Source organism: Cyprinus carpio, chromosome A5 (genome assembly GCF_018340385.1).
Source record: "Cyprinus carpio isolate SPL01 chromosome A5, ASM1834038v1, whole genome shotgun sequence".
In the NCBI taxonomy this organism is placed as follows: Eukaryota; Metazoa; Chordata; class Actinopteri; order Cypriniformes; family Cyprinidae; genus Cyprinus; species Cyprinus carpio.
In genome coordinates this window covers 35047895-35058416 of record NC_056576.1, presented here as the reverse complement: position 1 = coordinate 35058416, position 10522 = coordinate 35047895, and positions in this window count along the sequence as shown.

The window sequence follows — 10522 nt, the reverse complement described above, 5'->3', positions numbered from 1 at the left end:
CTCCCGTACCAATCCTCAAAGAACAGAGATCGGTTGCGGTGCAAAATATACCTGTTGTTCCAGAGTACAGATGTATGGGGTGAGAAGCTATGTACGTATAACATTTTCCAATACAAGAGTATTTGTTTGTGAAACTCTGACAATGATATAGGTAATTTATTAACATTAAAGTCCGCTCTAAGAAGAAACTCTAATCCTCCAATTTTCTTGAATAAGGTCTTTGGAATACAATACCAAAAGGAGTTGCTGTGTTTGATCCAAGATTTTAACCAATTTATTTTTAAGGTTCCATTAAGGCAGTCAAAATCAATAACTTGGAGTAGTACAGGAGCTGTGTGGAGTTCTGATCATATGCGTATGCGGAAAATTCGGATCCGATCTGAGCTTCGGATGCGTTCAAATAATTGAAGTTCTGCGACTAGACCATATGTGCTGTATTCTATTAAAAACTATGTGTACGGTTAGAATTACCAATATTTTGTTCACTTTAACATTATTCTTTAAACACTATTTCTGTAAAACAGAATTGTATAATTATTTTATCATTACACAGATTCGCCTCATAAAACCTACTATTTTTTATTTTTATTTTAGGGGTTATTTGTGACCATACATTCATACATTAATTATTAAAATGATTAATTTCCCCATGGTGAATATGAGGAGCAGTTTGACAGTTCCGCGTGACTGCCGCTAGAGGGAGAAATGCGACCGTCGCGTCTGAATGCATGTCAGTGAAAGATGGCTTTATCACTAGTGTTGCATGTCTGATTGCTGTCAGTTCACAGAATGATGTGCGTGTGATTTACATTCCTATGTTTAATGCCATTTCTCGTATTATATTTAATATTAGAGAAGATGGATACTGAGGTGAATGTTTATGTTTACTGTACTGTTTACTGTTTCTGCTCTTCTAGCATCCCACCTAACTCCTTTACAACTACACACACATTTACTTGAGACAAAGTTTGGATTAAACACTAAGCAGAGCACACACACAAGTAAAGATGCTTTATTTATGATTAAGTGTATGTGTAATATTTCTTGATCCAGTAAAGAAACAGTTTGGTAACAAACTGATTTTAATTCAGTTTTCAAGACAGAACAGGAAAAGCAGCAGCACAGATCCACTTCTGATTGGTGATCTACACACTCTTCTGGTGAGAGTGTAACACTGCTGACACATAGTGCTTAGTTTTAGTACTACCAAATACTAATACATTATGGATCAAATCAGTTAAAGTAATTGAATTAAATTCTTTGCTGAAAACCGGGGACTTTATCTGTCTTTGCTGGACTGCCTTGTGGACTCAAAGTGGTTGTCAAATAATTCCTCCAGCACAATAATGACAAAACTGAAATGATTAATTAATGAATAAGTTTATTCTATGATCCAGTTTATTAACATTAGTTTTTTAAGGCCTCAGTGATGAAGCTTCATCTTACATTTACGATCTCATCCACCCTCACTCTTAAAGCTCTTCTAATGAAGATCTCATCTCGAAATAAAGACTGATAGAGATTCTTCAATCACTGGTCCTCCTCACATGTGTAATAAACTCGTCACATCCACCGTGCAGCTTCTCTCATGCTTTATAAATCTAGACCCAAACACATCTCTATTCTCTGGTGTGTACAGTATTTGTACAGTGACGTTCAAAGCATATAGTCAATCACAAACTTGTAAAACTACTTCATCAGTATTTCCTGACAACAAACCTTTCATTTTAACTGACTGAATAACAAGTCAGATGAGGGTTTAGATAAGTGACTGTTATTCCTCTCGTCCTGCTAGAAGTGAAAGAGATTTCAGAGCTGCTGTTCAACACAACACTTCAGAGGAAGCTGAAAGATCTACACGTATAAACTAAGGTGAGTGTTTAATCTTTCTTTCGTTGTTTGAGTGTTGTCTTAAGATGTGTCATTGATCAGTTCCTTCTTCTTTAATGCTGCACAATCTATTTTGATGGTTTTATTTAAAGCTCTTCATGCAGTGATCAAACAGATGATCAAATGCGTCTTTGTCAGTGAATCATTCTGATATTGTTTTTCACATGCTGTGAAATCACTGTTTCTCATTTTACTGTTCATTAGTGAGTCTGAGATTCTCAAAATGGATTTACATTTACATTATATTTACATATAGTCATTTTGCAGATGCTTTTATTGGGGGATACATAAAGAGATTCTTCTTAAAGAGGCAAACAGACACAGAAAGTGTTCATAATGCCAAGTGTTAGACAGGATTCCAAACAAGTACAAACTAGAATGAAGTCAAATAGTGTTGAAAGAGATGAGTTTTCAGCTGACGTTTGAAAATTGTCAGGGATTCACAGTCTTTACAATGTGGTCTTTGAAGGTCAGCTGGTCATCAAAGGTTACACCAAGATTTCTGACTGAAGTTGACGGGGAAATTGTAAAAGACCCTAGCTGGATGGAGAAATCATACTGTAGAGTTGGAGTGGCAGGGAAGACAAGAAGCTCAGTCTTTGCCAGGTTGAGCTGTAGGTGATATTCTTTCATCCATGCCGAGATGTCCACCAGGCAGCCTGAGATCCTTGCAGCTACTGTTGGATCATCATGCTGAAATGAAAGATAGAGCTGTGTGTCATCAGCATAGCAATGGTAGGAGAAGCCATGTGCCTGTATGATGAGACCCAGTGATGTAGTGTATATGGAGAAGAGGAGGGGTCCAAGAACTGATCCCTGAGGAACCCCGGTGACCAGTTGATGTGCTTTGGATACCTCCCCTCCCCAAGCCACCCTGAAAGACATACCAGTGAGATAGGATTCAAACCAGCAAAGTGGAATCCCTGTGATGCCCAGTGATGAGAGCAGACAGGAGGATCTGATGATTGACAGTGTCAAAAGCAGCAGATAGATCCAGCAGAATAAGAATTTATTTTATCATCCACTCTTCACTCTTTGAGAGACAAACTTTCAGTCAACAGTTTTGATGTAATACTGTGTCTGTATAATGAACTCAGCTGCAAATTTCTACTTCATTAACTTATCCACTTCTGTGAATGTAAGACATCAGAGTTACGGAAATATAAATACAGAAAACTCCCAGTGCAACAAAAGTGTCCATGAATATAGCTTGTTAACTTTTAAATTCAGATCTATGATATATTGGATTGGAAAAGTAGCTTTATATCATAATATTGCTTTATAATGAATTTACACATCTGTAAGTGACACAGTCATGCATGTGTTTAGAGATGTTCATCTAAAGTAATCCTTTCATGATCAGAGACACAAAGGTGCTTTCTGTAAACCCCTTCAGCTCTAAACAGAGTCATTTGTTTTCCTGAAATGGTCCTGGTTAGACTGGTTCTGATGATGAACATATTTCTGCAGTGCTGACAATCTCACCAGTTATGAGAGAATACAGAAAATAATTTATCTTTTCCCACATATACAGTAAAAATAAATATTAGAAGGATGGATCATTTCACCATGTTTCACCATGTTTTACTATGATGAGCTGCTGTGCTTCACAATAAAAAATGGTGAAATAGTCAAATGCTATTAAACTGCAGTACATCAGTAATAAACTACGGTTCAGAATAATAGTGTACAGTATAATTATCTTACACTTCACACAGACACACACAAGAGAAAAGGAGTTCTACCAGAAAGACTCAGGAGGTGTAGATAAGACTGAAGTATTTATTTACAAAACAAAACAGAATTAATTTGGCGTAGGCCCCATCCGTAGCGTGGATCTGAAGATTGTAGATACCAGCTAATCCTGCCGAAGACGAAGGCAGGGCAGAGCCTACCCCCCGCATGGACAGGGCCGACCTGGTGGTGGTGGGGAGGATGGAGGGGAACGTCAGCGGCAGTATCTGCAGACACAATGAGATGCAAGTAGTGCGTTTTTTATATACCTCGTGTTGAGATCCGATTGGTTTAGACCTTAATTACAATCTTAAAACCCATTTATTAAACCTAATATAACTTACTCAAAAGAATCAAATTCTACCAGAAAGACACAGGAGGTGTAGATAAGACTGAAGTATTTATTTACAAAACAAAACAGAATTAATTTGGCGTAGGACCCATCCGTAGCGTGGATCTGAAGATTGTAGATACCAGCTAATCCTGCCGAAGACGAAGGCAGGGCGGAGCCTACCCCAAAAGAAAGTATGAGAAATGTAATACGCACCTAGATGAAGTATTTCTTAGAGGATCCTGGAACGTGAATGAAAGAAATAAATTGAGATAATTAGATTATAGCTTTAAGTATAAGCTTATATGTAAGGAAAATAGACCGCAGAGCCTCAGAGAGAGAGGTTGCGATAGCCCGAAAGTGATAGGGGCCACGAGAGGCTGTACAGTGATAGGGGCCACGATAGGCCGGACAGTGATAGGGGCCACGATAGGCCAGACAGTGATAGGGGCCACGATAGGCCGGACAGTGATAGGGGCCACGATAGGCCGGACAGTGATAGGGGCCACGATAGGCCGGACAGTGATGGGGCCCGATAGGCCGGACAGTGATAGGGGCCACGATAGGCCGGACAGTGATAGGGGCCACGATAGGCCAGACAGTGATAGGGGCCAACATAGGCCGCAGTAAAGGCCCCGGCAGGCCACAGATAGGAACGGCCCCGGCGGGCCACAGATAGGAACGGCCCCGGCGGGCTGCGAGGTGAAGGCCAGAGAACAGGCTGCAGAATGAAATGGCACTTAGATAGGCAAACGGAAGGGAAGTCACAGAAGAAGTCTAAGTTAAGCCACAGGTAATAACGATTTTTGAGAAAGGGGATATGAATAGTATTTCACCACCACCAGTATTTGCAAATAGAACACCTTGAGAACGTCTTGAAATTATTTGCTGAGCCTTCGAGATGAATTTCTGTTCGGGTCTAATGTAGGACTCGAATGCTGAGGACGACCATCTTCCCAGTAACTTGATTGTTGATGTTGGAATTCCGTGCTCAGCAGCAGTAGTGGCCGCGCCAATCCTAAAGGAATGTCCGGTGTATTGAAGTGGAGACAGGCCGCAGTTGTTTAAAACCGTAGCTAAAGTGAGAGCTGAACCAGACCTTAGTTATGGGAGCGCCGTTAGGTAGAATAAATAGAGGAGATTGGAGAGAAGTGCGGAGATGAATTTTTAGGTATTTAATCATGGAGGAGTAAGGGCAAAACTGGTAATCATTTTTATATAGCGACAGAGATACTCCTGATCCCATAGAGTCGTTCTTAGAGTGCTTAAGGAAAATAGTAAAGAAATTAGGTGAAAAGCGAACGTCTGAAAGAGACAGATCTCGTGAGGATTCGAAATGCTTCGATTCGGACGTGAATTCCCCTGGACGCATGAAACCATAGAAAGCTGTTAGGAACAAAGCTTCTAGGAGGACGTTAATGTAATTAGAAAATGAACCGTTGCGTAGTGACGTTATTAGCTGTTGTAAGACCGAGAAAGTAATGGGCAAGCGTTTATCATGGGTTTTGGCCGATGATTTTGTTATGCCTTTAAGGAGCAACCGCACGGCTGGGACATTAAAAAGACTTGGATAATCGGGGTTATGATATCTGGCAAAAAACTGAATGCTTGCGAGCAGTTTCCTGATAGAGGATATCTTTAAATTTCTTGTTTCGAAGTTGTAAACTAGAAACGAGCAGACGGTTGTAATAAGGATAGGAAAAACTGGTTTCCTAAATGAGAGACAAAAAGTCACGAACAGAGACCAAGCCGATGTATAAGCTTTCAGGGTAGATGGAGCAACGCCTTTAGTGATATAATGTCTGGCCGAATTGAGAAGATCGTCAAAGGAGGGATCTAATTTAGCAGAATTTCTGAAAGGTTTGGGCAAGGAGTAGGATCCTGCTCGGCTGATGGGCATAGACGTCTGAAAACCTGAAAACGAAAATGAGAAAGTGCATCAGCTATCATATTGCAGTGACCAGGAATGTGAATAGCTTTAAAAATAAAATTGTTAATGACTGACTGCCAAGTCAGTCTTCGCAGAATTGACATGATCAGAGGACAATTAGATCTCCCTTTACTGATAATGGCAACTGTGGCTTCATTATCGCAAAACATAATTATATGCTTGCGGGACCAAGCTGCGCCCCAAAGAATACTAGCTATCGCGATAGGATAGATTTCGTGAAGAGCCGATGAGACAAAACTGGATGATAGTTTAGGAAAATCATTAGGCCAGTTTTCGGCGAACCAATGCCCTTTGAAAAACCCCCCAAAACCTATAGAAGGTGCAGCGTCTGTGAAAAGTTGTAATTCATTAGACGATTCTGAAACGTCATTGTAGAAAAAAGAGATGCCGTTCCAATTATTTAGCAACAGAGTCCAGAATTTGAGATCGGATAAACATCCTTCGTCTAAGCGAATCAAATCGTGTAGGTTCGATACTGAATGAGCTAAAGTTAACAGACGAGATATAAAAGATCTGCCTTGGGGAATTATGCTCATGGCATAATTTAGATGACCGAGAAGAGAAAGCATGTCACGTTTTGAAACGGTGCGTAGCGACAAAAAGTTCTCCATGATTGATCTAATTCTAAGGAGCTTCTCAATTGGGAGAGAGGTTTGCATTTTTTGCGTATCTAATAAGATGCCCAGGAATTCGAGAGATGTTGATGGGCCCACTGTTTTCTCTTTAGATAGGGGAACGCCAACGTCACTAAAAACCTGCTTAAGTGTGTCGAGGACTAGAGTTTTAGGAGAAGGAAAATCGACCAGCAAAAATCGTCCAGTAAGTGCAAGACGAAGGGGAGCTTACATACGTTCAACAGGATCCAGCACAGCGCTTCTGAGAGACAGTTAAAGATTTTTGGAATGCTCCGGCATCCGAACGCGAGTCTTACTGCGAAGTAAAATTTTGCTTTCCATTTTACGCCAAAGAGAGCCCAATCAGAGGGATGAATTGGTATAATTTTAAAAGCATCCGTGATATCTGCTTTAGCCAGCCAAGCACCTTGGCCGGCTAATTTGATTAACTGAATAGCGTTATCAACCGAAGCGTAATGAAGAGAAAAAGGCTCGGAGGGAATATGTTCATTAACACTAGCGATAGAATCAGAATGGGGAGAAGACATGTCGAAAATCAACCGTTTTTTCCCTGAATATTTGCAGGTAGCAACTCCGAGCGAATTAACCCTAAAGGCACTAAATGGAGGAGAAGAGAGAGGACCGATTACGTAACCTTTATTTACCTCTTTTTCGAGCAAAAAGGAGACCACCTCTGGTTCATTTAGAGCAGACTGTAAATTTTTCGATACGAAAGAAGTAGAGAGAGGGGAAAGAACTCCTACCCGAAACCCTTGAGAAAGGCCAGTAATTAAGAAATCCGCAAAAAGTGGATCAGGGTGAGAAAAGAGATAAGAAGAGAGTACTGAGACATTGATAGGAGTAGATGGGTGACCACTCAGAATTTTTTCCGAGTAGAGTCTTTCACTCTGGGAGGAGGCTTGAACCGCCGTGGGCAAACCGATTTCGGGTGAGGATCCTTGCAGAAACTACATATATGAGCAAATTTACAGTTAGGGAACGAACACACAGATTCATTGAAATTATTGCATAAAGTAAAACCGTTTAATTTAGTAATGGGACGCACTCTAGCATCTGACATTTTGCTTACTTCTGCAGGACCATGGACAGAGTCTGTATCTTTTTTATTGTAAGTCTTAGGGCAAAAAGGTGCAGAGTGACCGTGCGAGCTGCAGATGAGACATGCCAGAATTTTCTGGCCTCCGAAGTGACGAACTAAGAGTTCAGTATCCGTGACTGACCAGTCGAGTCTTGAGTTGAATAGAGTAATGAGAGATGCAGACTTTGCAGAGAGGGATTTATGATATTCGTAGAATAGCGTACCCCCGTACCTTTGATTGAAATCTGCCATCATGGCCAAATAAAGGTCTAATTCCTCTCTGCGTTTAGGAAACACTTCACATAAGACATCTCTGTAGATACCGAATGCAATTACGAATTCGCCGAATGAGAGGTTCCGTTGCAGTCTGGGATCAGACGTTTTGAGGTATACTGCCACGTCACCACAGTCGACCATTTGACGGTCTATTGCAGGTGAAGGAAGCAGCAATGAAGCTAGGTTAATGTCTTTTCCTTGAATAATATTTTGTCTTGTTAGGGGTGACACTGTTACTGCAGCGGGTGAAACGAAACGCCTACCGTATGCTTGTGCCGGAACTGCAGTAGATAGATTATAATGTGACGACGATAGTGGGGCATTGATGTCCTGGCTTGAAGTGCTAGCCGACTGGTTAGGTGCCTGTACTCCAGGGGATGTAGAGGGGGCACTTATTTGGTCGTTGGATCCGGAAGCATGATGAGGAGCCGTAGGGAAGACTGAACTAAAAAAGGATGGAGTAGAACCTGGAGCGCAACCGGTGACGGCATTCTCGAAGATGGCCATTTTCGATTCTAGAACCTTAACAGTATCTGAAAGGCTTTTGACAGCCTGAATAAGTTGAGTATTGGCATCGACAGCACCGTAATTGGTCAGAGGTTGCGATGCCTGCGCGAGTGTCATGTGTTTCTTAACTGGGCGGGGAGAAGAAGATTTAGCTGACCTCTTCCTTCCAGTTGTTTTGGATTGCCCTGACATTGCTGAAAATGACTGAGCTGTATCTGCAGGTGACTCGGGTGGGGAAACCAGCGTGTTAAATGCCAGAAGGACCAGATCATCTCTTGATAGATCTTGGTTGATAGGAATGCCGGCCGCCTGTAGTGTATTAATAATCCTTTCTGAAGACCACTGGGTCCATGGAGAATCGCGGTTTTGGAGACGAATGCTACGCCTGGTAGCCGCCGGAGATGGTAGCGCAATATCGTCATCTGATTCGGAGTAATCACAAACTACGACAGGTTGCTGTGACATTTGGTTTGGATAAGACGCTGAACGTCAGCGGCAGTATCTGCAGACACAATGAGATGCAAGTAGTGCGTTTTTATATACCTCGTGTTGAGATCCGATTGGTTTAGACCTTAATTAGAATGTGACGTGTCATTTAGTCTTCCTAGTAGAACTTACGCTTACGCTTCCATTTCTTGAATCAAACACAGAAACACAGCAGATGTTCACTCTTCATCCTCATGGTCATGCTGAGTCTAGTGTTCTCACCATACTGGACTTTCTAACTTCAGTACCACAGGGGAAATCACCACAGCAAATGCATAACTGCTCTGTTTTGTTGGTCCATCTCTTTACAGTCTTTACTACAGGTTTGGCAGATTTAAGTTTCTGCTTGTAGGTCGGTATAAGATGAACCAGACAGTGATCAGACAGCCCCAGAGCTGCTCGTGGAACAGAGTGATTTGCATCCTTTATTGTGGTGTAACAGAGATCCAATATATTACTGTCTCTGGTGGGACATGTAACATGCTGTCTGTATTTTGGCAGTTCACGGGAGAGATTGGCTTTATTAAAGTCCCCAAGAATGATTAAAACAGAGTCCGGGTGTTGTTGTTCTGTCTCTGTGATCTGATCAGCGAGTTTCTGTAAAGCCAGATCAAAATTGATTTGATCAAAAAAGCAGTAAAAACACGAATGTTGTAAAAGATTATTAGTTTAAAATATCTGTTTTCTATTTTAATATATTTTAAAATGTAAATTTTCACATGAAAAGCTGACTTGCTGCTCAAGAAACATTTCTTGTTGTTATCTGTGTCTAAAATGGTTGTGCTGTTTAATGAAGTGTTGAAACAGCAATGCAATGTATGTTTTCATAATTCTTTGTTGAGTTTGAGGAAAAGCAATGTTTTTCTGTTATGTCTGAATGTATATTGAAAGCAACAGTACAACATCTTACACATTACTGCAAGAGTCTTGTAAGTGCAAAATAAATAAATAAATAAATTCCTGATAACAGTAGTGATTAATTAATTAATTAATTAATTAATTCAAAGGCATCATATATTAATATCGACAAAATACTTTCACAGATAATGATAATGATGCTAAAAGTAGCTATTGACAGTCAGTTACCTGCAACAGTGAGTAGGCCTAATGATAAGGACAGGTGAGACCAGATCAAAGTCATAATGTTCATCACAATAGTCACTGAAATGATTTGTGTTCATCCTAACCGATCTAACAATGATAAGTGACTAGACTTTCTGTGTTCTGCCGTTCGGATTCATAGCAATCATTGCAATTCAGAGCAATTTGCTTCAAACACACAAACACACACACACACACACACACACACTCTCTCTCTCTCTCTCTCTCTCTCTCAGGCACACACACACACACACACACACACACTCTCTCTCACACACACACACACTCACACACCTGGAGGAGCTCAGTTCACAGACTTCTGTTGTTCTACACTAGAAACAAAAACCCATTTTTAAAAAGATTGTTATACTTGAAATAAATATTACCTAAAATAAAATCTGAAAAATCAAACTTATTTTTTTCAGCCAGTTGCCAAAGCAATGTGTCTTATTTTCATCAAGTTTAACTTGTACTATAATAGCTAAAACTTAAATAAAGTGAATTAAAAACAACACATTTTTTAAATATGAAAA